This window comes from Trichosurus vulpecula, chromosome 3 (genome assembly GCF_011100635.1).
Source record: "Trichosurus vulpecula isolate mTriVul1 chromosome 3, mTriVul1.pri, whole genome shotgun sequence".
Taxonomy (NCBI): Eukaryota; Metazoa; Chordata; class Mammalia; order Diprotodontia; family Phalangeridae; genus Trichosurus; species Trichosurus vulpecula.
In genome coordinates, this window is record NC_050575.1 from 257,474,754 (window position 1) to 257,501,434 (window position 26,681).

General features: G+C 36.8%; 1 protein-coding gene across 1 annotated transcript in view; it reads left to right on the forward strand.

The window, feature by feature from the left end:
- Positions 1–26,681, forward strand: part of MCPH1 (microcephalin 1) — a 341,986-nt gene that overhangs the window by 115,691 nt on the left and 199,614 nt on the right. The gene's annotated exons all lie outside the window — the stretch shown is intronic.

A 26,681-nucleotide genomic window follows, 5' to 3' on the forward strand; every position in this document is an offset into this window, starting at 1 on the left:
TGATAAACATTCTCTCAATTTCTTCATTTAGGTCATTGATAAAAATGTTGAAGACTGCAGGGCTACAGACAGATCTCTAGGGCATTCCATTAGAGACTTCATTTTGAGCCCAGTCAATCAACTAATTCAGTATCTACCTAACAGTACTATCATTTAGCAAACATGTACACATCATCTGTACAAGGACAGGCAACATGACAGATTTTGTCAAACGCTTTGTTCAAACTCAGGTACACTGTGTGTATTGTATTCCCCTAATCTCCAAGTCTGATAATCCTATTGAAAATGAAAATGAAATTAGTTTGCCATTGTTATTTATTCTTGATGAATCCACAGTGGCATTCGCTGTTCACTGTTTCTTTGCTAACTGCTCACAAATGTCCTTTGAATAATATGTTCTGGAATCAAATTCAAGAATTTAAAGATTTCATCAGTCATTTGAAGACTATACTAGTGTTTTTTATCATCTGATTTGAAAATTTGTTGAAGCCACCTAAGTGGTCTTTTAAAATATCTCCTTACTTTTCTTTTTTTGAAAACTGGGACATTTTCCCATTGCCAACCCTGTTACATCTCTTGTATCTGACAGAGATGTTCAAACTTAATGGACCTTAGATCAACAGTCACATTTTCCAGTTTTTTATACCTTTGGGATGTAGTACTTTAATCTTCTGACCTAGATGCTCAGGGAGGTCACCTAGGTGATCTTCCATTTCCTTATTTATCTTAGGTTTCAGCTGCCTGATATTGACCTCTTTTGTCAGTCTCTTACAGAGTTTGTTCTAAGAAAAACAAATGAAATTAGGCTGTGTGTCAAAGTTTTTATTTCTCTCAAACTGGTTTGACATGTGTTGCATGGGAGTTACAGTCCAGGACTGGCTCAATTTGGGGGTTGCGGGGTACAGAGTTATATGCCTTTCCAAGAGTAGGTGTTTCCAAGGGATGCCAATTAACTCTGATTGGTCTATACACTGGGAAGTGGGCTATATTAAAATGAGGGTCTTGAGTACTGACTTAGGTCACTTAATTCTGGTCAAAGAGACATCAATTTCCATTATCACTGTCTTGACCATAGGAAGGAATTAATATTTTCCCAGACCTGTCTGGCAACACAGTGAGCAGGAATAGAGCCATTTAGATTAGATCTTAATATCCCTCTGAAGAAGAACTGAACTTTAAAAGAAAGCGGGATGAGGAAGCTCAGAGTCTCCAAGATAATAATTTCTAAGGAAAATCATTTTTCACACTTTTCCAGTTCAAGTTCATCTTTCTTGGCATAGAAAAATAAGCAACACAAGAATTGAATAGATCTACCTTTTTTGAAGTACTTCCAATACTTTTCTAAAATTAATGAAATACTGGCCCTGGACTCAGGCGTACCTAGTTCAAATCCAGCCTCAGATACTTGACACACTTACTAGCTGTGTGACCTTGGGCAAGTCACTTAATCCCAATTGCCCTGCCTTCCCCTCTCCAAAAAAAGAGAAAAAAATATATATATCTATATATTTTTTCCAAAATCTCAGATATGTGTTAGACTCTCTTTGGCCTCCTTTTCCTTCATTTTCATGAGTTCTGAGATACAATCGTAATTTCTGCCCAAGGTTTTTGTCATTTCTTCTTCAGCAAGCACCTCTTTCCCTTTTGCCAGGATCAGATTCAGAATAGTTCCCTTCCTTGCTTCATTCACCTTTCAAAAAAGGAAATTATCTGAAAGGTAATGAAGAATCTATCACTGTACTGGATTTGCAAAAAGAGAGGTCCTACAGCTCTCCAGATATTTAAAGTCCCCTATCACTACCTCCATATCATGTATAATGATGTTTCCCAAATTCTTTCTTAAAAAAAAATTTTTTTTGCTGCTTTTGTCACTTTGCATCCGTTCAAAGTCTTCCTGTGTTTCTCTGTATTCTTAATATTCTTTGTTTCTTACAGCACAGCAATAATTCTACCTTGTTTCCTCTAAATCTGTATTTATACCCATGACAATAGCACTTGTTTCTTTTTCACATTAATCTTTGCAAATGCCTTCTATTATGTTTCTCTTTTCAGTTTATATATTTTTTCCCTATGAGTATATCTTTCTAATACAAAATGTTCTTCTATTATCCCTCCTTCTTCTAGTCCTTTTGAATAAAGTTTGTCTTTCCAGTTAGATATATATTCCTTTTCTGAATCTGTTATGGTAATTAGGGTGGGACTTTTTTGTTTTCTTCTCTTTTGGAATGCTGAGGCCATCAAGTGCCTTTGATGAGTCCTGCCTTTATTTCAATTGGGAATCCAGGATTGAATCAGGAGTTTTTGATGACCTGCTTCCATCAAGGGAAGACCTAGTCCCGTGGGTTTGAGTTGTATGTTTGTGACGTCCTTTGACCCTGAAGAAGTATATATAAACTCAGAGGTTGGCATTTTTGCCTTTTGGGGGCACACTCATTGAAAGAGTGTTGGTGACTCTGGGTAGCCATTGAAGCGTTTATTTGCTCCGTTTATATAATATATGCTTGTAATTTCTGTTTGTATTCTCTCTGAAGTTCAGGATGGCTTTGTCCCCCTGAACTAAGTGAATGATATGTGTATGTTTAATTAAACTGAGATTGTTAACCCCTTAAAGTTGTCTTCCTTAGAAAAGCAAATCAAAGGACTTTTGCTAGCAGCCCTCCTGTGTGCTCTTGTTGGTGGTCTTTAACCCCCTCAACAGCTGTTAGCAACATTGTTGTCACAGAATCTCATCCTATTAAGTCTCAATAATATCTTTAATGAAGAATGCACCTACTTACAGGTGGGAGCTCTAGTTCATCTTGATTAATAGCCATATTTTGTACATAAAGACAACTGAGGTCATTAGTCTTATTACTATCTTCTTAGGTATCATTTCCTGTCAATCACTTGTATACTCCACTACTATTTGTCTTCTTATGCTATTCCTGCTGCTCACTGTAGTATATGTTTAGACAGACATGGGTTTTTCATATCATATCATATTCATATCAATTTTCCATAATTAGTTACTACATTGATCAGATTCATAAAATTTCAGGCAGCCATATTTTTACTGGTCCTGTTAAATGTATTCAATCCCTGGTCACAAGCCCATTATTCCTACATTTTAAGTCGTGATCTAGAAATCCATATCCAATTTTAAGAAAACATATTTCCCAGCTCTTGAACTTCTAATTTCCTTTTATCTTTCAAATCCCTTTCCTCTTTCTAGGAATCAGTTTTTCCATTTTAAAAATAACAGGCTCAGACTGGATGATTTCTAATATGCCTTCTAGTTCTGGCATTTGATGCTTCCCTGATTTTAATTCATCGAAGTGGTAGGTTCACTTTCCCGTTGTCTCTCTGATGCTTTTAGAGTTCCTGCTGAGTCTTACTTCCTCTAGTGTCCTGTCACAAGTTATCAACAGTGGTATCAGTTCTGGTATTTGAGGGTTGGGAGACCACTCTGGGTTCATTTCCCTTCAAGCTCTCATTGAATGCAGAGTGGTTAGGACAATGTTTATATTTAAAGAGGGAATATAAAGGTGAAGCAAATTCTTTTGACATATTATAAACAATAGAATTCAAGTCTAGGAATGTATCAAACACAGCTGCAGAAACAGGAAGTCCTGAGATCTGTGTAACAGTTGGGCTACATTTGTTGTAACTGCTGCCACCAAAGAAATTCTCTAGAACCCTAGTGGAAGATAAAGTGAGAACATTGGGGATATGTTCTTTTTTCTTTTTCTTTCTTTCTTTTTTACTTCTTTCTTTTTCCTTTCCTTTCTTTTTTCCTTTTATTTTCTTTTCTTTCCTTTTTCTTTTTTTTTTTTTTTTACATTTCCAAAATACAAGAATGACCTAAGTAAATCTTAGTTTTCTGCTTTATAAAAGCACACCTTTTAAATGTGGATACAGATATTCATGAGTTTAAGATTTGGGATTTTGAATATTTGCTGCCAAATCATCATGGAGTTTAAACACCTCTACCTTCCCCAGTTTCTACCCAGACCCATTCTTCCTTTCTTTGTTGACTGTTTCTTCTGCCTTTGGGCGTTGAGCCATTCAATTAAATTCTACTATATTCAAGACATTGGGAGATTTGCCCAGGATCTCACAGTCAGGTGAGCTATCTTGAAGTATATAGCTGTGTTGGTAAGCAAAATGGGCTCTTAGCACTCAGTTCAACCAAGTGCCCTTGAAGAGTTTGGCTTTTGTTTCCTTTGATTAATTCAGTGTATTTTGGTTGAGTCTTACTAGGTGCTAAGCCCCAGGCCCAAACCCCTATTAGGTGCTACGCCTATGTGGATATGAAGCTCCCAGGGTACTAAGGAAAGGTGCTAACTCAAGAACCAATCACAGGAGCCTAAGTTCTGGTCATTCAGATGACGTTTGATGATGTCTGAAATGGTATAAGAAGAGAAGACAGAGCTATTTGCACAGAGCTTTCACTTGTGGTGGCGTGCCCTGATGCGGAGAGTCTGTGGCAGCTGTAGCTAAGAGCCCTCCAACTCGTAAACCTGGATGTTGGGACTTTGTTAAACTCTGGTAACTGTGTATTGTGATTTGAATCAGACAAGGTCTGTCTGTCGATGTTTGTACTTTGTTTGTATTTTGCTCTGAAGTTCAGGGTGCTGGATTTTTCCCCTGAACTAAGTGACCGATGTCTGTACATTGAATTGAAATAAGATGGTCAACCCCTTAACGTTGCTTTCTTTAGTAAAGCAGATCAAAAGAACATGGGCTTTGGCAGCATGCTGGCAGCGTTCTTGTTGTTGGGCTTGTGTTCGTCTTTCACCTCCACAACAGCTGCTAGCCAGATTACTGAAATAATAGCTTATAAAGCTTACCAGCAAAGTTTCCCAAAGAAAAATTAGCATCTAATTTAGGGTTTTTCACTGACCTAATCCAACATTTGAAAGGATATTGAGTATTTTTAAAAAAGTGAACTTTGGAAAGAACTTGATTAGCTAGCTACCTAAAGCAATGCTCAGAATTTCTGATTTTGTGAGGCTATTTAGAACCTCTCCTCCACCCATTGGGACTATGTCTTAATAATAATTATAGCTAAAAATTGCATAGTTCTATGGCCCTGAGCAAGTGACTTAACCTTTCCTTAAAAACAGACTGGATACAGGGCAGTAATTGTAACTGATCAGATGAAAAAACATTTGTAAAATGCTTTGCAAACATTAAGGTGCAATGTAAATGCTAGCAATTTTGTCTTTTAAAAATCGTTTATTTTTAATATGCATTAAATTTTTTTTGAGTTCCAATTTCTCTTCTTCCCTCCTGCCCTTCCCCCACTCATTGAGAAGGCAACCTAAATGATATCACTTATACATGTGAAGTCATGTAAAACATTTCCACATTAGCCATGTTGAAAGATAAAATAAAAAGTAAGAAACATAAATAAATTTTTTTAAAAATCTACTTCGATTTGCACTTGAAGTTCATCAAATCTCTTTCTGGAAGTGGATAACATTTTTCATCATGGGTCCTTTGGAATTGTTATGGATCATTCTATTAATCAGAGTAGCTAAGTTTTCCACATTTGATCATTCTGAAAGTATTGCTTTTACTGTGTAAAGTATTCTGATTCTGCTCACTTTACTTTGCATCAGTTCATATAAATCTTCTCAGGTTTTTCTGAAACCATCCTGCTCATCATTTCTTATAGTCTAATATTCCATCACAGTCATATACCAGAATTTGTTCATCCATCCCCCAGCTGATGGATGTCACCTCAATTTCCAATTCTTTGCCACAACAGAAAGAGCTGCTATAATATTTTTGTACAAATATCTCCTTTTCCCCTTTCTTTGATCTCTTTGGGATACAGATATAGAAATGATATTGTTGGGTCAAAGGGTATGTGCAGTTTTATAAAGCCCTTTGGACAATGTTCCAAATTGTTCTCCAAAATGGTTAGACTAGTTAACAACTCTACCAGCAGGGCAGTAGTGTCACTATTTTTCCATAACCCTTCCAGCATTTATCATTTTCTTTTTCTGTCATGTTAGATAATCTGGTAGGTGTGAGGTAGTACCTCAGAGCTGTTTTAATTTGCATTTCTCTATTCAGTAGTGATTTAGAGAATTTTTTTCATGTGACTTTGATTTCTTCTGAAAACTTCCTCTTCATATCCTTTGACCATTTACCAATTGAGGAATGGCTTTTATTTACATAAATCTGGATCAGTTCTCCATATATGTAAAAAATGAGGCCTTTATTAGAGAAACTTGCTGTAAAAAAATTTCCCCCAGTTTTTGGCTTTCCTTCTAATTTTTTTCTCTGCATTGATTTTGCTTATTCAAAAACTTAATTCTTTTTCTTTTTTAGATCTTTTTAAAAATACATTTTTGTTTTGTTAAATATTTCCTAGCTACGTATAAAAACTTTTAACATTTGTTTTTAAAATTTTGAGTTCCATGTTCTCTCCCTTTCTACCTTCCCCCTTCTTGAGTAGGCAAGCACTTTGTTATCAGTTATTCATGTGAAGCTATGAAAAACACTTCCATCTTAGCCATGGGGCAAAAGAAAATCACAGACAAAAAAACAAAAACAAGCAAAAAAAGTTTTTTAAAAAGTGTACAATCTGCATTCAGTCATAGTTCTTTTTCTGGAGATGGATAGCATTTTTCATCATGGGTCCTTTGGAATAGTCTTGGGTCATTGTCTTGATCAGAGCAGCTAAGTATTTCACACTTGATCATCCTTACAATATTGTTATTACTGTGTACAATATTTACCTGGTGAACTTCACTTTGCATAAGTTCATATAAGTCTTCCCAATTTTTTTCTGAAACAATCCTGCTCATCATTTCCTATAACAATAGTATTCCAGCATAATCTGCCACAGCTTATTCAGCCATTCCCTAGTTGATGGGGATTCCCTTGATTTTCAGTTCTTTGCTACAAACAGGTCCTTTTTCCTTTGCTTTGATCTCTCTGACATGCTGACCTAGTAGTAGTATTGCTGGGTCAAAAGGTATGCAGTTTTATAGCTCTTTGGGCATAATTTCAAATTGTTCTCCAGAAAGTTTGGACTAGTTTACAACTCTACCAATAGTGTATTAGTGTCTCAATTTTTTTACATCCCCTTCAGTTTTCGCTATTTTCGTTTTCTTTCATGTTAGCCAATCTATAGGTATGAGAGGGTACCTCAGAGTTTTTAAATTTAATTTCTCTGTTCAGCACTGACTTTGAAAATTTTTTCACGTGAGCATTTTTCATTGATAGCTTTGATTTTTTTCTGAAAACTGCTTGTTCGTATTGTTTGACCATTTATCAAATAGGTAATGGCTCTTATTTTTATAAATTTGGCTTAGTTCCCTATATATTTGGGAAATGAGGCCTAATATCAGAGGAACTTATAAAATGTTTTCCCCAGGTTCCTGTTTTCCTTCTAATTTTGGCTGCATTTGTTTTGTTTGTACAAAAGCTTTTTAATGTCATGTAATCAAAATTATAGACAGCTGGATGGCACAATGGATACAGCACTAGGCCTAGAATCAGGGAGACTCATTTCCCCAAGTTTAAATCTGGCCTCAGACACTTACTAGTTGTGTGACCCTGGGCAAGTAACTTAACCCTGTTTGCCTTAGTTCTTCATCTGTAAAATGACCTAGAGGAGGAAATGGCAAACTACTCCAGTATTTTTGCCAAGAAAATGCCAAATGGGGTCACAAAGGATGAGACATAACTGAAATGACTCAACAACAACAATAAACAAAATTATCCCTTTTACTTCCTCTTTATATCTTGTCAGGTCATAAACTGTTCTCTTAGCCATAGATCTGACAAGTCCATTTTTCATGCTTCCTTAATTTACTTGTGATAAAACTTTTATTTCCAAATCATTTGTCTATTTTGACCTTATCTTCCTATGTAGCGTGAGATATTGGTCTATACCTGGTTTCTTCCAGACTGCTTTCTAATTTTCCTTGCAACTTTTGTCAAATGTTGAGTTCTTACTCCCAAAAGCTTGGATCTTTAAGTTTATCAAACACTAGATTACTGTGATCATTTACTTCCGTGTCTTATATGCCTAATCTGTTCCACTGATCCACTGCTTTATTTTTTGGGGGGCGGGGGCAGGGCAGTTGGGGTTAAGTGACTTGCCCAAGGTCACACAGCTAGTACTTGTGTCAAGTGTCTGAGGCTGGATTTGAACTCAGGTCCTCCTGATTCCAGTACCGGTGCTCTACTCACTGCTCCACCTAGCTGCCCCATCCACTGCTTTCTTAATTGGTGCCAGATTGTTTTGATAATTGCCACTTTGTAATATAGATCAAAATCTGGTATTGCTAGGTCACCTTCCTTCATATTTTAAAAATTTATTCCCTTGATATCCTTAACCTTTTGTTCTATCAAATGAATTTTTTTTATTCTTTTTTATTTCTAGCTCTATAAAATGATTCTTTGGTAACTCTATTGGTATGGCCCTGCATAAGTAAATTAGTTTAGGTAGAATTGTCATTTTTATTGCATTGCCTCAGCTTACTCATGAGCAATGAATATTTCTCCAGTTGTTCAGGTCTATCTTTATTTGTTTGAAAAGTGTTTTGTAATTTTGTTAACATAGTCCTTGAGTTTTCTTGGCAAGTAGACTTCCGAAGTATTTTATGTCTGCAGTTATTTTAACTGGAATTTTTCTTTCTAGCTCTTGTTGCTAGGTTTTGTTGGTAATATATAAAAATATTGATGATTTATGTGGGTTTAATTTACATCCTGTAACTTTTCTGAAGTTGCTGTTTCAACTAGTATTGTTAGTTGATTCTATTGGGTTTTCTAAGTGTACCATGCTGTCATCTGCAAATGCTTCCTCATTGCCTATTTTTATTCCTTCAGTTTTTTTTTCCTTCTTGTATTATTATAGCTAGCATTTTTTTTGGAGAGGGGAAGGCAGTCCATTTGGGGTTAACTGACTTGCCCAAGGTCACACAGCTAGTAAGTGTGTCAGGTGTCTGAGACCAGATTTGAACTCAGGTCCTCCTGACTCCAGGGCTGGTGCTCTCCTCACCGCGCCACCTAGCTGTCCCTCATAGCTAGCATTTCTAATACAATATTGAGTAACAGTGGTGATAATGGGCATCCTTGCTTCATTCCTGACCTTATAGGGAAGGCTTCTAGCTTACCTCCACTACTGATAATTCTTGATCTTGGTTTTAGATAGCTACCATTCATCATTTTAAAAAAAGGCTTCATTTATTCCTATGCTTTCTAGTTTTCTTTTTAAATAGGGATGGATATTGTATTTTGTCAAAAGATTTTTCTGCATCTATTGATGTAATCATATGATTTTTGTTGTTTGTTATTATTGAGATGGTAATTTATGTTTAGTTTTCCTAATATTGAACCAACCCTATATTCCTGGTATAAAGCCCATCTGGTCATATTGTATGATCTTTGTGATATATTGTTGTACTCTCCTTGCTAGCATTTTATTTAAATTTTTTTCATCAGTATTAATTAGAAAAATTGGCCTATAGTTTCTTTTTCTGTTTTGGCTCTTCCTGATTTAGGTCTCAAAACCATATTTATATCATAAAAGGAATTTGATAGAACTCTTTCTTTATGTATTTTTTCAAATTGTTTACATAGCATTGAGATTAATTGTTCCTCAAATGTTTGGTAGAATTTGCTTGCAAATCTATCTGGTCCTGGAAATTTTTTCTTAGAGAACTAATTTATGACTTGTTCAATTTCTTTTTCTAAGAAAGGGCTATTTAAGTATTATATTTCCTTTTCTGTTGTCTGGGCAATGTATACATACAAATATGCATATGTATGTATATGTATATATGTGTGTGTATGTGTGTGTGTACATACGTTTTGCTTTTTAAGGAATTGCTTACATCACTGAAATTTTATGTCTCTTACCATTTGGCCAGTTTTTAAGGTGTTATTGTCAATATTTTTGTTCCTCTTTTACTAAGTTACTAATTCTCTTTTCGTAGTTTTCTTGTATCACTCTCATTTTTTTCCCAAATCTTTCCTCTACCACTCTTATTTAACTTTTAAGATAATTTTTGCTTCTTCCAGGACTTTTTGTTGGACTTGTATCGAACTCAAATTTTTTTCTTTGATGCTTTGCTTGTAGCTGTTTTGACATCGTTGTCTTCTTCTGAGTTTGTGTCCTGATCTTTCCTGTCACCATAGTTGCTTTTTATGGTCAGGTTCTTTTGTTTGTTTGCTCATATTTGCAGCCTATTTTTTAAAATTTTGAACTTTATGTTAAAGCTTTGCTCTTCTTGTGTATATGTGTGGAGGGGAGGGACATTGTTTCAAGCTTCAGGCTTTTTTGCATTGTTGTTTTCAGAGCTAATTCTGGGGATTTGGAAGTTTTCAGTGTTTACAGGGTGATATGGTGTGGGAAGAGATGTACTTACTGCTCCTGTGTGACCAAAAGCAATACTGCATATCAGGGCTCCTGCTCCCTTGGGACAGCAAGTTCTTCTGTCTGCCCTAGAACTGTTACCCAAAAGTGAGCAAAGGAAATGGAGTTGCCAAAGAACTCTAGGTCCTTTGCCCAGTTTTCTCACAGGGGGTCCCCTGTAATCTCTTTATTACCTGTTGCCAGATCCCTCATGATCTCTGATTTAAGACCTCCTCAAGCTGATGTTGATACTGTTGCCACCATTAAGGACCACTGCTGGTGTTGCTGCCATGTGGGCTTCTGGCTGGTAGCTACCCCAGTGTCACAGACCTCTATTTCAACCTCCTTAATTGTCTCGGGCTGGAGAAGTGTTTCACCCTGACTTTTTACTGGTTCTGCCACTCCAGAATCCAGTTTGGGGCATTGTTTTAAAGTTGTTTGGAGAGGAGTGTTTGGAGAGCTTGGCTGCTTCTTCTGCTCCACTATCTTGGTTCTTCTCCCCCCCTCCCGCCATCGAAATCCTGGTATTATGTTCTTTTTTGAGACTCACACTAACCCTGTGAATTAGGTGAAACTATTATATCCATTTTCTAAATAAAGACACTGAGGCTGTTGGAATTTTAAGTGATTTGATGTTATCTAAGGCAGGATTCAGACTTTGTTCTTCCTTACTACAATTCCAGTGTTCCATCCATTATGCCATCTAGCTGCCTGTTAGATGATTATATAACATACAGCCTTTCTAATTTTTAAAAGCTATTACTGCTCTTCTGTATACATCACTGATATCATTGAACTGTATTAAATGCCAACTTCTTAAACTATCCCCAGGTTCCTTAGGTATATTTTGCTTTTGAATGTCATTATACAGTGCTAAATTTGATCGCTGACTAAAATAGTATACCTCGATACCTAGATCTTAGGCTTAGTCATCCAAACAATAAGCATTTCTTAAGTACTTATATGTGCCAGACACTTTTCTTAGTTCTGAGGATACAACGAAAAGTAAACACAGTACCTTTCCTCACATTTTAATGGGCAGACATGGATAGGTACATACAACAAACGTAAAGGGTAGATGGAGGTTATATAACAAAGATGTAGGAATGACACTTTCCTTCAGTCCCCATTAACTCTCTAAAACAAACAAACAAACCCTAAAGAGCAATTATGCATCAGAGGTAGGGCAAATTATAGATTTTCCACAGGACAAGAAAGCAAGAAGTCTACTGAACTAACAGTCTTATGAATTAACAGTTAAGAATGCTAATCTTTAATGCACTCATTCAGCATCCCTCTCCTATCATCTTCCATGCTCCAACAAAAAATACAAACTGCTCCACTGGCTCATGCTTTCAGATCCACTTCGAAATCTGCCTACTACAGTATGCAGTCTTTCAAGCTACTCCTCACTCCTGCCCTTCCCCCAGCATCCTCTTGCAACAAACAGTGGCGGTCAACTATGCCTAGCCGTTATTCAAGGAGATGAGGATACAGGAGGAAGGAGAGACTTTGGTGATCTTTAGGTCAAGAAACCCCATATTGGCAGAAACTCTGTCCAGAATACCCAGTCTTTCATTCCCCCAAGTCTGCAAAAAGTTTTAATACTTACTCAGACCATCCAGGTAAAGAACAAAGGGAACTGGAGCATGAAGCCATCTTGTAGGATTGTTCTGGGCCTGAAGGAAAGGGGACTGGAATCAAACTGGGCCCAGCCTCAGTCATCACCACCACTCCCCCACCTTTCTTTTGACAGGGACTGGGAATGGTGAAAAGTAAATTCCCCAACATGAAAAGAGATGGGGGTAGCTTTAACTTCCAGCCCTGAAAGTAAGCCTATCATCAAAAAGGAAGGAGTCAGAAAGGGAGCAACTGGGAAATATAAGGAAAAATGATTAAAATCATTAAAGATCTCAAGAGTGAGAAAATTCAGTTTAAAATTTAGAGCACTAGCTAATCAACTGAAATTTGAAGGGAAGATGAGTGGAAAAAATCTGAGGCAAACAGCTAAGTGACTTGCCCAGGGTCACACAGCTAGTAAGCATCTGAGACTAGATTTGAACTCAGGTCTACTTGACTTCAGGCCCAGCATTTTATGCATTGTACCTTGGAAGCTTTGACTGTATAAAGTACAGAGAAAAGAGAGAGACCAGATGATTATGGGATCATGATTCAGAGGGTCTAGATAAACAGAAAGTGAATATGGATAATGATGAGAGTGAGAAAAACCATTTTGGGTAAGGGACACAAAAATAAATTTAAAAACTAATGAACTGGACAAACTGAAGGGAAGGAGAGGAAGAGATGAACTACTTGACTGAAGCAAAAATAGGGAAGAGATATACAACTAGATAAAAGCAGGATAGAGGAACTAATAAACAAAACCCTAAAAGGAAAGAGGTAACAAGTAAGAAGAGAGGATAAGGAAGGAGGGGCTGAGGGCCAATAGAAACAGGATCATCTTTTAAAATGATTAAAGTAACTGAAGGAACATAATTCTGTGTTTACAGCAGAAGAAAAATAATTTAGACAGAGATGGAGAAAAAATGTAAACCTAACTCATAACTTTAAATGTTAATGAATTTAACAATCCAATAAAATAAAAAAGAATGACAGATTGGATAAGAAAACAAGACTCTGCAATCTGTTACTTACAAGAAACCCATTTAAGGAAAAAAAAGACATACACAAAACAGAAGACAAAAAAATTTTATCATCATCATCATCGCATCAAGTGAATCTAAAAAAGCAAGAGTTTGTCTATGAGACAAAAGAAAAAGCAAACATTCAAAAATAAAAAGGGACAAAGTAGAAGACTACATTTTGGATTAGTCTAATTGAAAGATAAGCAAAAGGTAAAATGTGGAACTGAACGAATTTCTGGAGATACTAGAGTTAAAAAACTTATAGCATCTTCTAAATGGAATAGAACACGAATATTCACATTTCTCTGCACCATTAATATACTACAGTTTACTTAGTCAATGGGTATTACCCCAATCAGTGGGTATTCATCAAGTGCTACTATAAATATTTTGGTACATATTGAGCCTTTTTGTTCCTCAGTGACCTTATGATGGTCTGAGCCCAGCAGTAGAATCTGGATCATGGGGTTAATCACCAACTGAAAACTATTACATTGATTACTCTACATACATTAACAAATTTTTAAAGTTAAGGTCCTTCTGCTCACACAGCCCAAACCCAAGTTCAGGCCCTCATCACCTCTCACTGGAACAATTGCAGCATTCTTCTCATTGGTGCCCCATCTTCAAGTCTCTCCCCACCTTAACCCATCCTCCACTTAGCTGTCAAAATGATTTTCCTAAGGAGAAGATCTTCTCATGTCATTCCTCCCCTACTCTAAGCTCCAGTGGTTCTTTAGGAACACATATAAAGCCTTCTGTTAGCATTTAAAGCTAGGGCCCTCCTACTTTGCTCTTCTTGAACTTTACAATCCAGTCACTAGCCTACTTTCTGTTATCCCTAGCATAGAATACTCCATCCCCTGTCTTTATCTTCCATTCCTGAAATGCTCTCCAACCTCCCTTCCACTCATTTCTTTTGGACATAATATGTCAGAAAGAGAATTTGTCTATTATCTCAAACTGAGCTCTCTTCTAAAATTCCTCTCTATGTTGAAGGTACCATTATTCTTCCAGTATCCTAAATATTTAAATTTGGTGTTATTCTCTCCCTCACCCACCTATCCAGAGATTTTCCTTTGTACTGCCACATCTCTCACATCTGACCCCTCTCTAATCTCATATCCACCTCCATAGTAAAAGCCTTTATCACCTCTCACCTGTGTTGAAATGGCCTCTTATTTGATCTCCCTGCCTTAAGTTTCTCCTCACTTCAATCTACCCTGCATGCTTTTGCCAAAATGATTTTCCTTAAACACTGATCTGACCATATCATTATCCTGCTCAGTAAACTCTAGTGTCTTCTTATTGCCTCTATAATCAAATATAAACTACCCCTTTTATCTTTTAAAACCTTTCATTACCTAGCCTCTAGCTGTCTTTCTAATCTTATTCCCCCTACTGAATTCTGCAATCCTTCCTTGAATCCTCACACATGACACTCCCATCTTCCATCTCTGCCATTGCACTGATCGTTCCTCTAGCCTGGAATTGATATCCCCCTCACTTCTACATTATACATCTCCTTCTTTCTTCAAGACATATCTCAAGCATCACCTTCTACACGAAGCCTTTCCTAATCCCTCAGCTGCTGATGCCTTCACTCTCAAACTACCTAGTATTCAATTATTTTGTATTTCTGTATATTTATTTTCTTTATATTTATTCTGTATATGCTTTTACATATGTATATGTATATATATACATACATATATATGTGTCTTTTTTTGTTTTTCCCCTTATAATATGAGCTCCTTGTAACAATTATTTCATTTATTGTTATTTTTTATCCCCATCACCTAGCACAGTGCCTAGAACGTAGTAGGTGCTTAATAAGTTAATATTGATTGATTTGTTAGTTTCTCTGCCTTCCTTCAAGGCTTATTTCCAATCTCACCTTCTGCAAGAAGTCTTTCCTGGTCCCATTAGCCACTAATGCTTTACCCTCTGAGATTTTTTTTAATCTATTCTATGTGTACCTATTTTTCTTTTACATGTTGCCTTCCCCATTAGAATGTTAACTCTTTGAGGGCAGGGACTATTTTCTCCTTTCTTTGTATTTCCAGTGCTTAGAATAATGCCTGAGATATAGTAAATATTTAATAAATGCTTTTTGACTGACTAATTTGTAAATTTCAAATATTCAGGAGATGATATATATTATTGTGTGTATGTATCATGATACTTTACTGGCTTGCTAAATATTTAATAGCATTTTTTTTAGTTCTTCCCTTGTATTCTTGAACCAAGACACTCCCTTTCCCAATCTCCCCCTTCTAAAATTTATAACAATATAGATTATGACTCTCTCTGGAGAGATGGCTTGAGGTAAGTAGGTCTTTAAAGACAGATTAATACAGCTGTCATTTTATTTATTTAATTTTAAAAAAATTTTTAATTTATGTAATAAAACAAGCATTTCCATAACATAATGTAAAAAAAGATGATTGCACATGAAACTGAAATCTATTGCGTACAACTTGCTATTCCTTTTAAATACATATTAAAGTTATCATGTAAATTTATTTTTTTACCTTTTTTCTTCCCTCCCCCATCCTTCCTAGAAATGACTATCATTAGACACAAATAGATATATATGTAAAATTCTTTTATACATACTTCTATTTATCAATTCTTTGTCTGAATTTCCCCCCATATATCCTTTATAGCTAATTTGGGTATTTATAATAGTCAAAATGACTTATTCACTCAAAGTCATTCGTAAAACAATATTACTGTTACTGTATAGTGTTCTCTTAGTTCTGCTCGTTTAACTCTTCCTTATTTCATGCAAGTGTTTCCGTGTTTTTCTAAGATCATTGAGCTCATCATTTCTTATAGCACAGTAGTATTCCGTCATCATTATATACCATAACTTGTTTAGCCATTCCCAATGAAAGGGCATCCCTGTAATTTCCAGTTGTTTGCCACCACAAAGAGAGATGCTATAAACATTTTAGAACATGTAGGTTCTTGTTCTTTTTCCTTAATCATCTTTGTAAATAGCCCTCTGAAACAGTAAGGCAATAAACACAACATCAATGATAGTTGTGAATATGCCTATGTAGTTGTGTATCGCAAAGTATACGAGACTCTTCACATAGAAGGTAGAAGAAGTAAACCATTTATTCAGACACCAGAGAACCATATCCCATAACCAAATGCTCAGCTTTCACAGCCAGTCAGTCCACTTTATCATAACAGCAAGAAACCCAAAACGTTCAACACAGAATATCACAACATAGAGCCTCAACATCCCAAAACCTCTCCAACCCCCTGCTGGGGTCTTCCCCAAAACAGTCACAGTACAGCTAAGTCAGCCTGTTCAGTTGTAACAATCATGAGGGCAGCCATTAGCAGCCATCAGCAGCCATAACATCTCTCTCTCTCTCTCTCTCTCTCTCTCTCTCTCTCTCCCTCTCAGCATTTTCCATGACATAACTGCCTTTGCCTGTCAGGAAGCTCCTCCCACCATGTAACATAGGCTTCGTATGATGTAAGCAGGTCAAATGGCCTATTAATGGGTAGGAAAGATCTTCAAATCAAAATTGCTACAACACCCTCATAGTGGTGTTGCTGGGTCAAAGGGTATAGGCAGTTTAATAACTCTTTGGACATAATTCCAGATGGCTCTCCAAAATGGTTGGATCCATTCAAAATTCCACCAACAATGAATTAGTGTCCCAGTTTTTCCACATCCTCTCTGACATTTGTCACTTTCTCCTTCAATTATTTTAGCCAATCTGGCAGGTGTCACTTTTGCCACTGTCACTTTTGCCAAGTAACCATAAGGGGTATGCACATCCACACATACCTAATACTCACATTCCCTTCTGTCTTCTTTGGTTCATGTTTCACCATACATTTCTACCCCAGCATCCCTCTTGAAAATCATTAATTGGACCTTTCTCTTTTCTTTTTCAAACCCTAACACCAAAGCCTTAGAGTACCCCAGTTTCACACTGAACTACCCCTCCCAACTCACCATAGTAGCCATGATCTTACTAATTAGCTCCCTCTTACCACTTTTGCCAAAGGGGCATGAGATCTCTCAGTATGAAGGACAATAGTCAAAGGTGACAGCCTTATGGAAGATCCTGTCTTAGTCTCATAACACAAACTTCATACCATAACTTAGATCTCCACTGTTGTTTTAGGAACAGGTTCAGTAATTCCTAGGGAAGAGAATATGATGAGACAAAAGGGGCTAGATACATGTTCTGGACCACCTTCCCATCCTCTGCCTACCTCAATTATTAGGAGGAATTTTTATATTTGCTGTCTTTAGTAGAGTCAGTGTGTGTGGTATAGGAATTGATAGAGGACCCAAGAAGATTTGGGTTCTAGTCTTACCTCTGACACATAGTGGCTGTATGATCCAAGATCTGTCACTATTTAATCTCTTAGTGTTCTAGCCATCTTTCTAAGACTATACATTACATGGAAGGTATAATCCTTCATTGGTAGAGGTCATTTCCTCATCAAAGAATTCCCTACACCAATGCAATCACAGATATACTCCCTATCCTTTCCTTTTGTATGAATGACACAAGTTGTCAACTCAGCATGGATAAAGTCCACACTAGAAGCCTATATGGATCTTCAAAAATCATCTCTTTTGAATCTAATATAGAAATTAGCATACAAACTCCCAGACAACATTTCTACTGTTTTCATTCAGATAATATTGATGTCTGACATACCAGTATAATTCTATAGTAAGGATTAGCAAATAATAGAATTTAAGAGTGGTAAGGGACCTTAGTAGCTATCTCATCTAACCTGTATCCAAATGGAATCCACATTATAATACACCCAAGAAGTGTCACCCAGTCTTTGTTTGCATATCCCTAGTGAAGAGGACTGCATTACCTACTGAGGCAGTCCATTCCACTTTGGGTAAACTCTAATTATTAGGAAGTTTGTACTGACATCAAGCCTCTAATCTCCATCAATTGCTTCTAGTTCTTTCATGTGGTACCAAATGGAACAAGTACAGTCTCCTAAATGACACCCCCTCAGATCTTTGAAGGTGGGTCACTTGTTGTCCCTGAATCTTTTCTCTGGGATGAATGTTTTCAAATTCTTTCAATGTATTCCCAAATGATAGGTCTAGGAGCTCATCTATGTACCCATCATCCTTAAATCAGCATGTCACCACTTTTTATTAACGAGCAGTGTGGGGGGATTTGTAAAATATGCTTCTTGGCCAGGATTTAAAGTCATCCTCCAAGAGAAACAATACTAGGCATATTTATATTTCAGGGTTTCTGCTGAATTATTTGGAAATTACTTGGAAAGGAGAACTCCAGCAGTGCTTCCCAATCCTGCGGTTTACATGTGGTTCAGTTATGCATGTTGAAAAGTTAAAATCAGGGTGGCTTTTAAACAATTCAGTTTTAGCCTCAATTGTTGTTTTCAAGAATGATGTTGGTAATTTCCATGTGTTTACAGCAGTTTATGCTTCTAATGTTCAGTGCATTGTTTTGAACAGAGGGGATAATTTGTGTTTCTTTCTACTTCATGAGTAAATTGGCAGCTACTCACAAATTCAAAACCCAAACCAGAGTTTATTTTCTGTTCATAAAGGGCAGGAAGTGACACAGCAGTATAAAAATAAATTAGTTTGACCAGGGTGGCACCTTTGGTGTGTATTTTTTCTATTTCTTAAATAAAAATGAGGCTTGGTGTTAGACAAACATGTTTAGAGGGAAATGTTACAATCATCAAGTGTTTGAATAGTGCTGTTAGACTTATTCTCTGTACATTATTTTGTCCTTTTGATTTTCTCATTTTTAATACAATTATACTTTTTGTTTATTTATTAGAGCCCCCTCCCTATTAGTCATCCCTCTTATGCTAACCTGAGTTCATAGGCTTTTTCTGTGAGAATCCCCCATTTTTTCAGGTGGCTGCTAGATGCCTGGATAAGGGTCTTTGAGACAAGAAGCATCATAGAGTTGTGAAAACAGTATGGATTTGGATTCAGAGCAGCTGAGTTTAAATGCCAGCTGTGCTAAATCCACTTATGTGACATTAGATAAGTGACTTACATCTTTAAGGCTAATTTTCCTCATCTATAAAATGAGGTAGTCTCTCTGGCCCTGAATTAGGGATTCTCTAATTATTTTCTGTTTTTAAATGGTTTCCCTTTTGCATTTTTATCCACTGTGCCTAGCATAGTGCCCATTTTAAAAATGGTTGTTGATTGAATGCTTCTTTCTAGACCCTGCCAACCTGGAAATCAGTCAAGTGTATATATGACAGAGGATGTGTTTTCCCCCATGCCTTTCCTACTTTTTACTCCTCCCCCTTTCCCTTCTACCTACATCAACCCTCAATATTACCTGAGCTCATTAACTAAGTGATGTTGCTCAATGCTACCCCTGACTCCATACCTTTTTTTTTCTTCTATCCATCTGAAATCCCTAAGCCTCCTAGGTCACATTTATTTTCCTGTCTGATTATCCTTTTTCAACCTTCTGATAAAAGTTACTAGACTCCAAAACTTCATTAAGCCCTTGACAATCTCCAAAGAAAGCAGGTCTTGACTCCTGTTCTTCATAATTCTCTACACATTGGGTATCCTATATCCTTCTTAAACCTTAGTGATCACAAGTTCTTAGTGGTTAAGAAATATCATTTAAACTGTATTCCTATTTTGATATAGCTGAGTCTCTGCTAAGGGGTTTATATGTGTGTCTCTGCTAAGGGATGTGTCTATGTATGTGTGTCTGTTACTCTCTGTTGTAGAACGTGAGAGCCAATAATTCTTCAAGTGTGTTTTCCTTTTGGGCAACAGACTAGCTTTTTTCTTTATTTTTCAGCACCTCCTTCCTTGGCCTGTCTGTTATCTCTAGGATTTTAATATATTTCAGAAAATAATCTCAGCTTCTTTTCCTATTTCCTACCATAGAGAATACTCCTTTCCTGTCACTAAAGAAAAATATAATAAAATAATTCACAATGAAGCATTAATAAATTTAGGAGTTTCTAATTTAATTTGATTTTGGATTTTAAAATAATAAATACCATAAAAAGGAATGAATTACTGTGGTGAAATTTCAATCTACAGTTGAGATAATGATTTGATGGTACAAAATCATATTAATTGGAAAATATATACTCTACCTGTTGGATGGGCCCTTGTTATCAAACTTCATCTTAAGATGAATATTATATCCACTCCTTTGTTTTGTGTCAGAACTCAAGGTATTATTAAGACCCACTACAGTACTACTAGAATTAATGTCAGTTGTCTTAAAACAATTTTTATCAGCATAGTAGTCATCCTTTTAAGCTTAAAAAATGGGCTTAACCTTTAAAAACAAATAGGTTCTGTGATATCCCTTTACTTTGAAAATACTTCAACAGTAGTGTTATCAACAGTATGGAATTTTGCTGCTTGGTGTAGTTGAGAGTTGTCATACAGAGCTCCCCCACTGGTTCTTATCATGGCTAACAGTTTATGCTTCATTGGGTAAATTGGCACCAGCACAACTAAGCTTGGAGAGAGAGGGGAAGTCTCTATACACAAAAACACACACACACACACACACACACACACACACACACACACACACACACTCTCTCTCTCTCTCTCTCTCTCTCTCTCTCTCTCTCTCTCTCTTACTCAGTGGTGACCAACAGTTGCTCCCTTTAGGAGGAAGAGGTTGGTCTGCCTTAACTTGGAGTGGAGATGAAATGGAGATTGAAGAACCAGGGTAGATTTAGACCCAGAATCTCAGGTGGGTTTCTTCAATTCAGAAAATTGATTCATTAGTCCAGAGTGGGTCTCAGAGGAGATAGTCCAGAGCAAGCTGAGGTCAAAAGTCAAGCGTGTAAGAACTCAATATGGGGACAGGGGTAAGACGGTTTACAGCACTCTTCATATGACTCTGCATGGTCTCTTTTTAATGGCAGGCAGAGGCATGCCAGTTGTGTGCCATCTTATTCAAAGTCTAAAAGGATCAGCCAGTCAGATTTAGGATCCAAACAGAGACAGTTTCTGCTTTTATACTCCATGGGCACTTAAACCTTTTTACATTCACCTAGGTGATAAGAGAATGTTTTACACCCACATATCTTCAGCTGCTGCTTTTCCACCTTCAGGGCTATACTAAATTGGATTGTTCATTGTAACCAGAGTTCACCTATGTAAAAAGATTATGCAGTAGTTGGCAGAACATACAGTGTGACTGGCTGTAGGCCCCAGTTCTCACCCTTAATGGCAGCCTTGCCCTTGACCTATGTTCCTTCCAAATTCCAACACTTTTGAGGGTTGTTATTATCAAATCAATATTAAAATGTTGGTATAAATATTTTTGAAGCATCTCAAGAAAACCTTGCTTTCTTTTGTTATACCTGCTCCCATGTGTTGCTCTAGGAATGCTGAGGGAAAGTTGGGAAGGTTTTTTTTTTTTTCTAAGGGAGCCAATACTTCAATTGAACAAACATTTATAAAGCTGCTCCTCTGTGCAAGGCATGGTGCTACGTGAGGGGAAGGGGAAGGTAGTTATAATGCAACTTCTAGTTGTAAGCATTTTATATTCTAATATTTTAATGGTGAGAGGTTCAAGTGCACGAAAAAAATAATACAAGAGGGTAATGAAGTATGTGTAGATGAGAGATCCAGATAAAATGTTTGGAGAACTTTGAAGAGGGAGAGATCACTTTTGCAAAGTAGATTCCTAAATATTTTATAACATCTACAATAACTTTAAATGGAATTTCTCTTTCTCTCTCTTACTGTTGGGCTTTGTAAGTAATATATAGAAATGCTGATAATTTATGTGGGTTTATTTTATATCCTGAAATTTTGCTAACGTTATATATTATTTCAAGTAGTTTTTTACTTGATTCTCTATGATTCTTTAAGTATATCATCATATCATCTGCAAAGGGTGATAGCTTTGTTTCTTCTTTGCTTATTCTAATTCCTTCAATTTCTTTTTCTTATTATTAAACCTACTGTTTATAGTTTCATATTGAATAACAGGGGTGATAATGGACATCCTTGTTTCACCCCGATCTTATTGGAACAGCTTTTAGTTTATCCTCATTTCGTATAATACTTGCTGATGGATGGTTTTAGATGAATTCTACTTCTCATTTTAAGGAAGACTCCATTCATTCCTATGGTTTCTAGTGTTTTTAATAGGAATGAGTGTTGTATTTTATCATAAGCTTTTTCTGCATCTATTGAGATGATCATATGGTTTCTGCTAGTTTTGTTGTTGTATGCCGATAGTTTTCCTAATATTGAACCAGCCCTGCAAGAAATAACATTGTTGTTCAGCAGTTTCAGTTGTGTCTGATTCTTCTTGACCCCATTTGAGATTTTATTGGCAAAGATACTGGAGTAGTTTGCCATTTTCTTCTCCAGCCCATTTTATAGATGAGGAAATTGAGGCAGAGTTAAGTGACTTGCCCAGGGTCACACAGCTAATAAATGTCTGAGGCCAGATTTGAAATCAGGAAGATGAGTCTTCCTGACTCCTAACCCAACATACTATCCACCTAGCTGCCCCCAAAATAACATTCACTAACATTTATATAGTGCTTTAAGATTTGCAAACTACTTTACATGTTATCTCATTTGAACCTCACAACAAATCCCTGAGTCAAGCGTTATTATAATCCTCATTTAATCTGAGAAAGATAAAATAACTTGCCGAGGATCACATGCCTAATCTTTGAGATAGAATTTGCAGCCAGGTCTTTCTGACTTCAAGTTCAGTGCTCTATCCACTAAGCTGTGAATATAGGAAGCAAATGGTTTAAGATAATGCTGAAAGGGCAGGTTGAAGTCAGATCGTAAAGGCCTTGAATGTCAAAATAATGTCAAAATTCTTTATATAGTAAGCCACTGACAGTGATTGAATAGAGAAATTACTGAGAATTTTTTTTGACAGTTATTGAGTAGAGGAGTGATATCATATTGGTGTGCTAGGAAAATTATGTAGGTAACAATGTGGAAGAGAGATAGAAGAGGGGAATAGACTAGTGGGAATAAGACTAAGAGATTATTTGATTGATATAGGTGATAAGAAATAAGAGCCTGGACAAATGTAGCTGAAGTGTGAGTGAAAAGGAAAAGATAAGGGGCAGCTAGGTGGCACAGTGAGTAGAGCATCGGTCCTGGAGTCAGGAGGACCTGACTTCAAATCTGGACTCAGACACTTGACACAATTACTAGCTGTGTGACCTTGGGTAAGTCACTTAACCCCAATTGCCCTGCCTTCCCCCCTCAAAAAAAAAAACAAAAAAAAGGAGAAGGTAGATCAGAGAAAGATTAAGGAGGAAGACATGGTAGGACTTATCAAAAAATTTGATTTGTATGTTGAGGAAGAAGGAAAAGTCAAGGATGACTGGGATACTGAAGTATAATAGTGGTACCATCTGTGGAAATAAAGAAGTTACAAGGTATTACCTCTTCCATCTATCTTTCCTCTTCCTTACATTGTTTGGTTCAGTAGTGATGAGCTACCCTAGGCTAAATGCTTGGTGGAATATTCAGGTCATAGATGATGTACATCAGCTGTCATCAGGTTATTAGATAATGCTTGTATTGACACTTATTTCATCAAACTAATGATTTGACTATATGAAAACATCTCTTGTAAGAATTCTTTGCACATTAAAAAGATATTTCTTAAAAATGGATCATCTTTGAGAACTAAAGAATAAACAGGAACATAGTGTTAAGATAAAAAGATGGAGTATAAACAGCCGCTGACAAAAATAGAAGCCATTAGGTTAACCGGCTTATTCAATTTAGTTCAACAAACTTTACCTATGCTCCTAGTTGGAAGGGTGCTAGATACTAATACAAGGACCTTGGAGGATTTGTAATATAGATGTTATTATTCCCATCTTACAGATGAGAGAACTGAGGCTCAAAGAGTTTGTGCCTTACCCACATAGTTACACATATTGTCAGAATCCTAGTCTCTCTTGAATACAGTGTTTTTCCCACTATCCCATACTGCCACTTTTATGAGAAAATAATTTTTAATATATATATAAACTACTAACTCAGAAAATTTCAGTGGAGATAATTCACAGACTTTAGCCTTTATACTTAAATGACTGAATCTACCATACTTTATCTTATGAAAATCCTTTCTAGCATTCCCTTTACTTGAATTATCTTCTGAATTTAAGGAACGGTATACAAATGTCTATCATTACTTACAATGCCATCAATTCTTTCAAGTGGTTTGTATATGCTTTATTTCAGTTAGGTATTCATTTCAGCTATTTAATTTCTCCCAGTGTTTTTTTATGTACATCTACCAATGTTTTTCTCCGGTGCTTTATCATGGTATAATTGTGTCACCAGCTTTTTAAACATTATTGTGGCAATGGAACACATATTCTGGAAGGTACCCCGTCCCTGGAACAACTTCAAAAATGGATCTAGTGATAATCTGTGTGTCAGTCATAAGAAGAGCAACCTAGTGGCCTAGCTAACTGTGAAGAAATTTATCATCAGAAGTTTGGTCACGGCGAGTTATTTAACTGTCCACTAAAGGTTGTAGAGTTTGAATGTCTACCTTGGTGAGGTTGGTAGTACCTTTTCAAACAAAGGCATGTATATTTAGAGTATTGCTGCTTAAGTTTTTAAATGTAGTGAAGTTTACTCATTCATAATCCTAACATATCACAAAGGAGACCATATCAAGTTGAAAAACAAGAGTTCCAACAAAAAAAAATGCTGACATGTAACTCTAGCTGGTAAAGAAGGATTATAACAATTGCAAAGCATTAGGTAAGAAATCATATGTGTGTATGTGTGTATATATATATATATATATATATATGTATGTATGTATGTATGTATATATATTTAATCTCAAAGCCTCTTTTCTTTCCTCTGATGAGCTGAAAATGTTGTATAAAAGAGATTTTGAGGGGGCAGAGCCAAGATGGCAGAGTAGAAGCAGGAACCTGATTGAGGTCTCCCCACAAACCCCTCGAAATACTTGTTAAAAATGACTCTAAAAGTGCAGCAGAAGCCACAAAATGACAGCATGAAGCAGCTTTCCAGCCCAAGGCAATATGAAAGGCCAACAGGACAGGTCTATCACACCATGCTTGTAACAGAGCAGAGCCCAGCCTGGGCCATGCTGGCACAGATGGGACTGGAGCAGGCCTCAGTGCATTGAATCATTGACAGCTGTGGTGATTTCTAGACTTCTCAACTCATAAACGCCAAAGGCAGTTTCAAAGTTCAGTGGGAAAGCTCTGGCCACAGCTCAGCTCCAGGGTGGCACCAGCCACTGAGACACTGGTGGCTGCTTCTGGAGCTCTGGCCTACAGAGGGTGGGAGAACCAAGCAGCTGATCTGAGTCGATAGTCTGGGTGGCAGTCCTGGGGTGAGGAGGAGCACTGGTGTGCCAGAGCTGATGGCAGCTGTGGAGAGGGAACCCTCGTCACAGTTCCAGGGCAGAAAAGAGTGCTTGTGGTTGCTCACAGACCAGAGCGCAGGCCAGGAGAGGAATAAACAGCTCTCTTTTGATCATACCTCTTTGGAGGAACTGAGAATTTACAGGTTCCTAGAGATATCTCTGAAAACAGCTGCACAAAACGCCTGAAACTAGGGGGCAGTACACTCTCCACTTAACAAAGATCTCAAAAGTCAAATAATTGGCTGGGAAAATGAGCAAACAGGGGAAAAAGAATGAGACTATAGAAGATTACTTTCTTGGTGAAAAGATGTTTTCTTACACACTGACGAGGAAGATGAAGGCATGCAGCCAGAGGAAGACAACAAGGTCAAGGCTTCTACATCCAAAGCCTCTAAGAAAAATATGAAATGGTCTCAGGCCATGGAAGAGCTCAAAAAGGATTTTGAAAATCAAGTAGGAGAAGTGGAGGAAAAATTGTGAAGAGAAATGAAAGTGATGCAAGAAAATGATGAAAAATGAGTCAACAGCTTGCTAAAGAAGACCCAACGAAATGCTGAAGAAAATAACACCTTTAAAAACAGACTAACCCAAATGGCAAAAGAAGTTCAAAAAACCAATGAGGAGAAGAATGCCTTGAAAAGCAGAATTGGCCAAATGGAAAAGGAGGTCCAAAAGCTCACTGAATAAAATAATTCCTTAAAAATTAGAATAGAGCAAATGGAAGCTAATGACTTTATGAGAAATCAAGAAATTATAAAACAAAACCAAAAGAATGAAAAAGTAGAAGACAATGTGAAATATCTCATTGGAAAAAGAACTGACCTAGAAAATAGATCCAGGAGAGATAATTTAAAAATTATTGGACTATCTGAAAACCATGATCAAAAAAAGAGCCCAGACATCATCTTTAAAGAAATTATCAAGGAAAAGTGCCCTGATATTCTAGAACCAGAGGGTGAAGTAGAAATGGAGAGAATCCACCAATCACCTCCTGAAAAAGATTCCAAAAGGAAAATTCCTAGGAATATTGTAGCCAAATTCCAGAGTTCCCAGGTCAAGGAGAAAATATTGCAAGCAGCCAGAAAGAAACAGTTTTTGAGGACTGTGGAAATACAATCAGGATAACACCAGATTTATCAGCTTCTTCACTAAGGGATTGAAGGGCTTGGAATATGATATTCCAGAGGTCAAAGGAGATAGGATTAAAACCAAGAATCACCTACCCAGCCAAACTGAGTATAATATTTCAGGGGGGAAAATGAA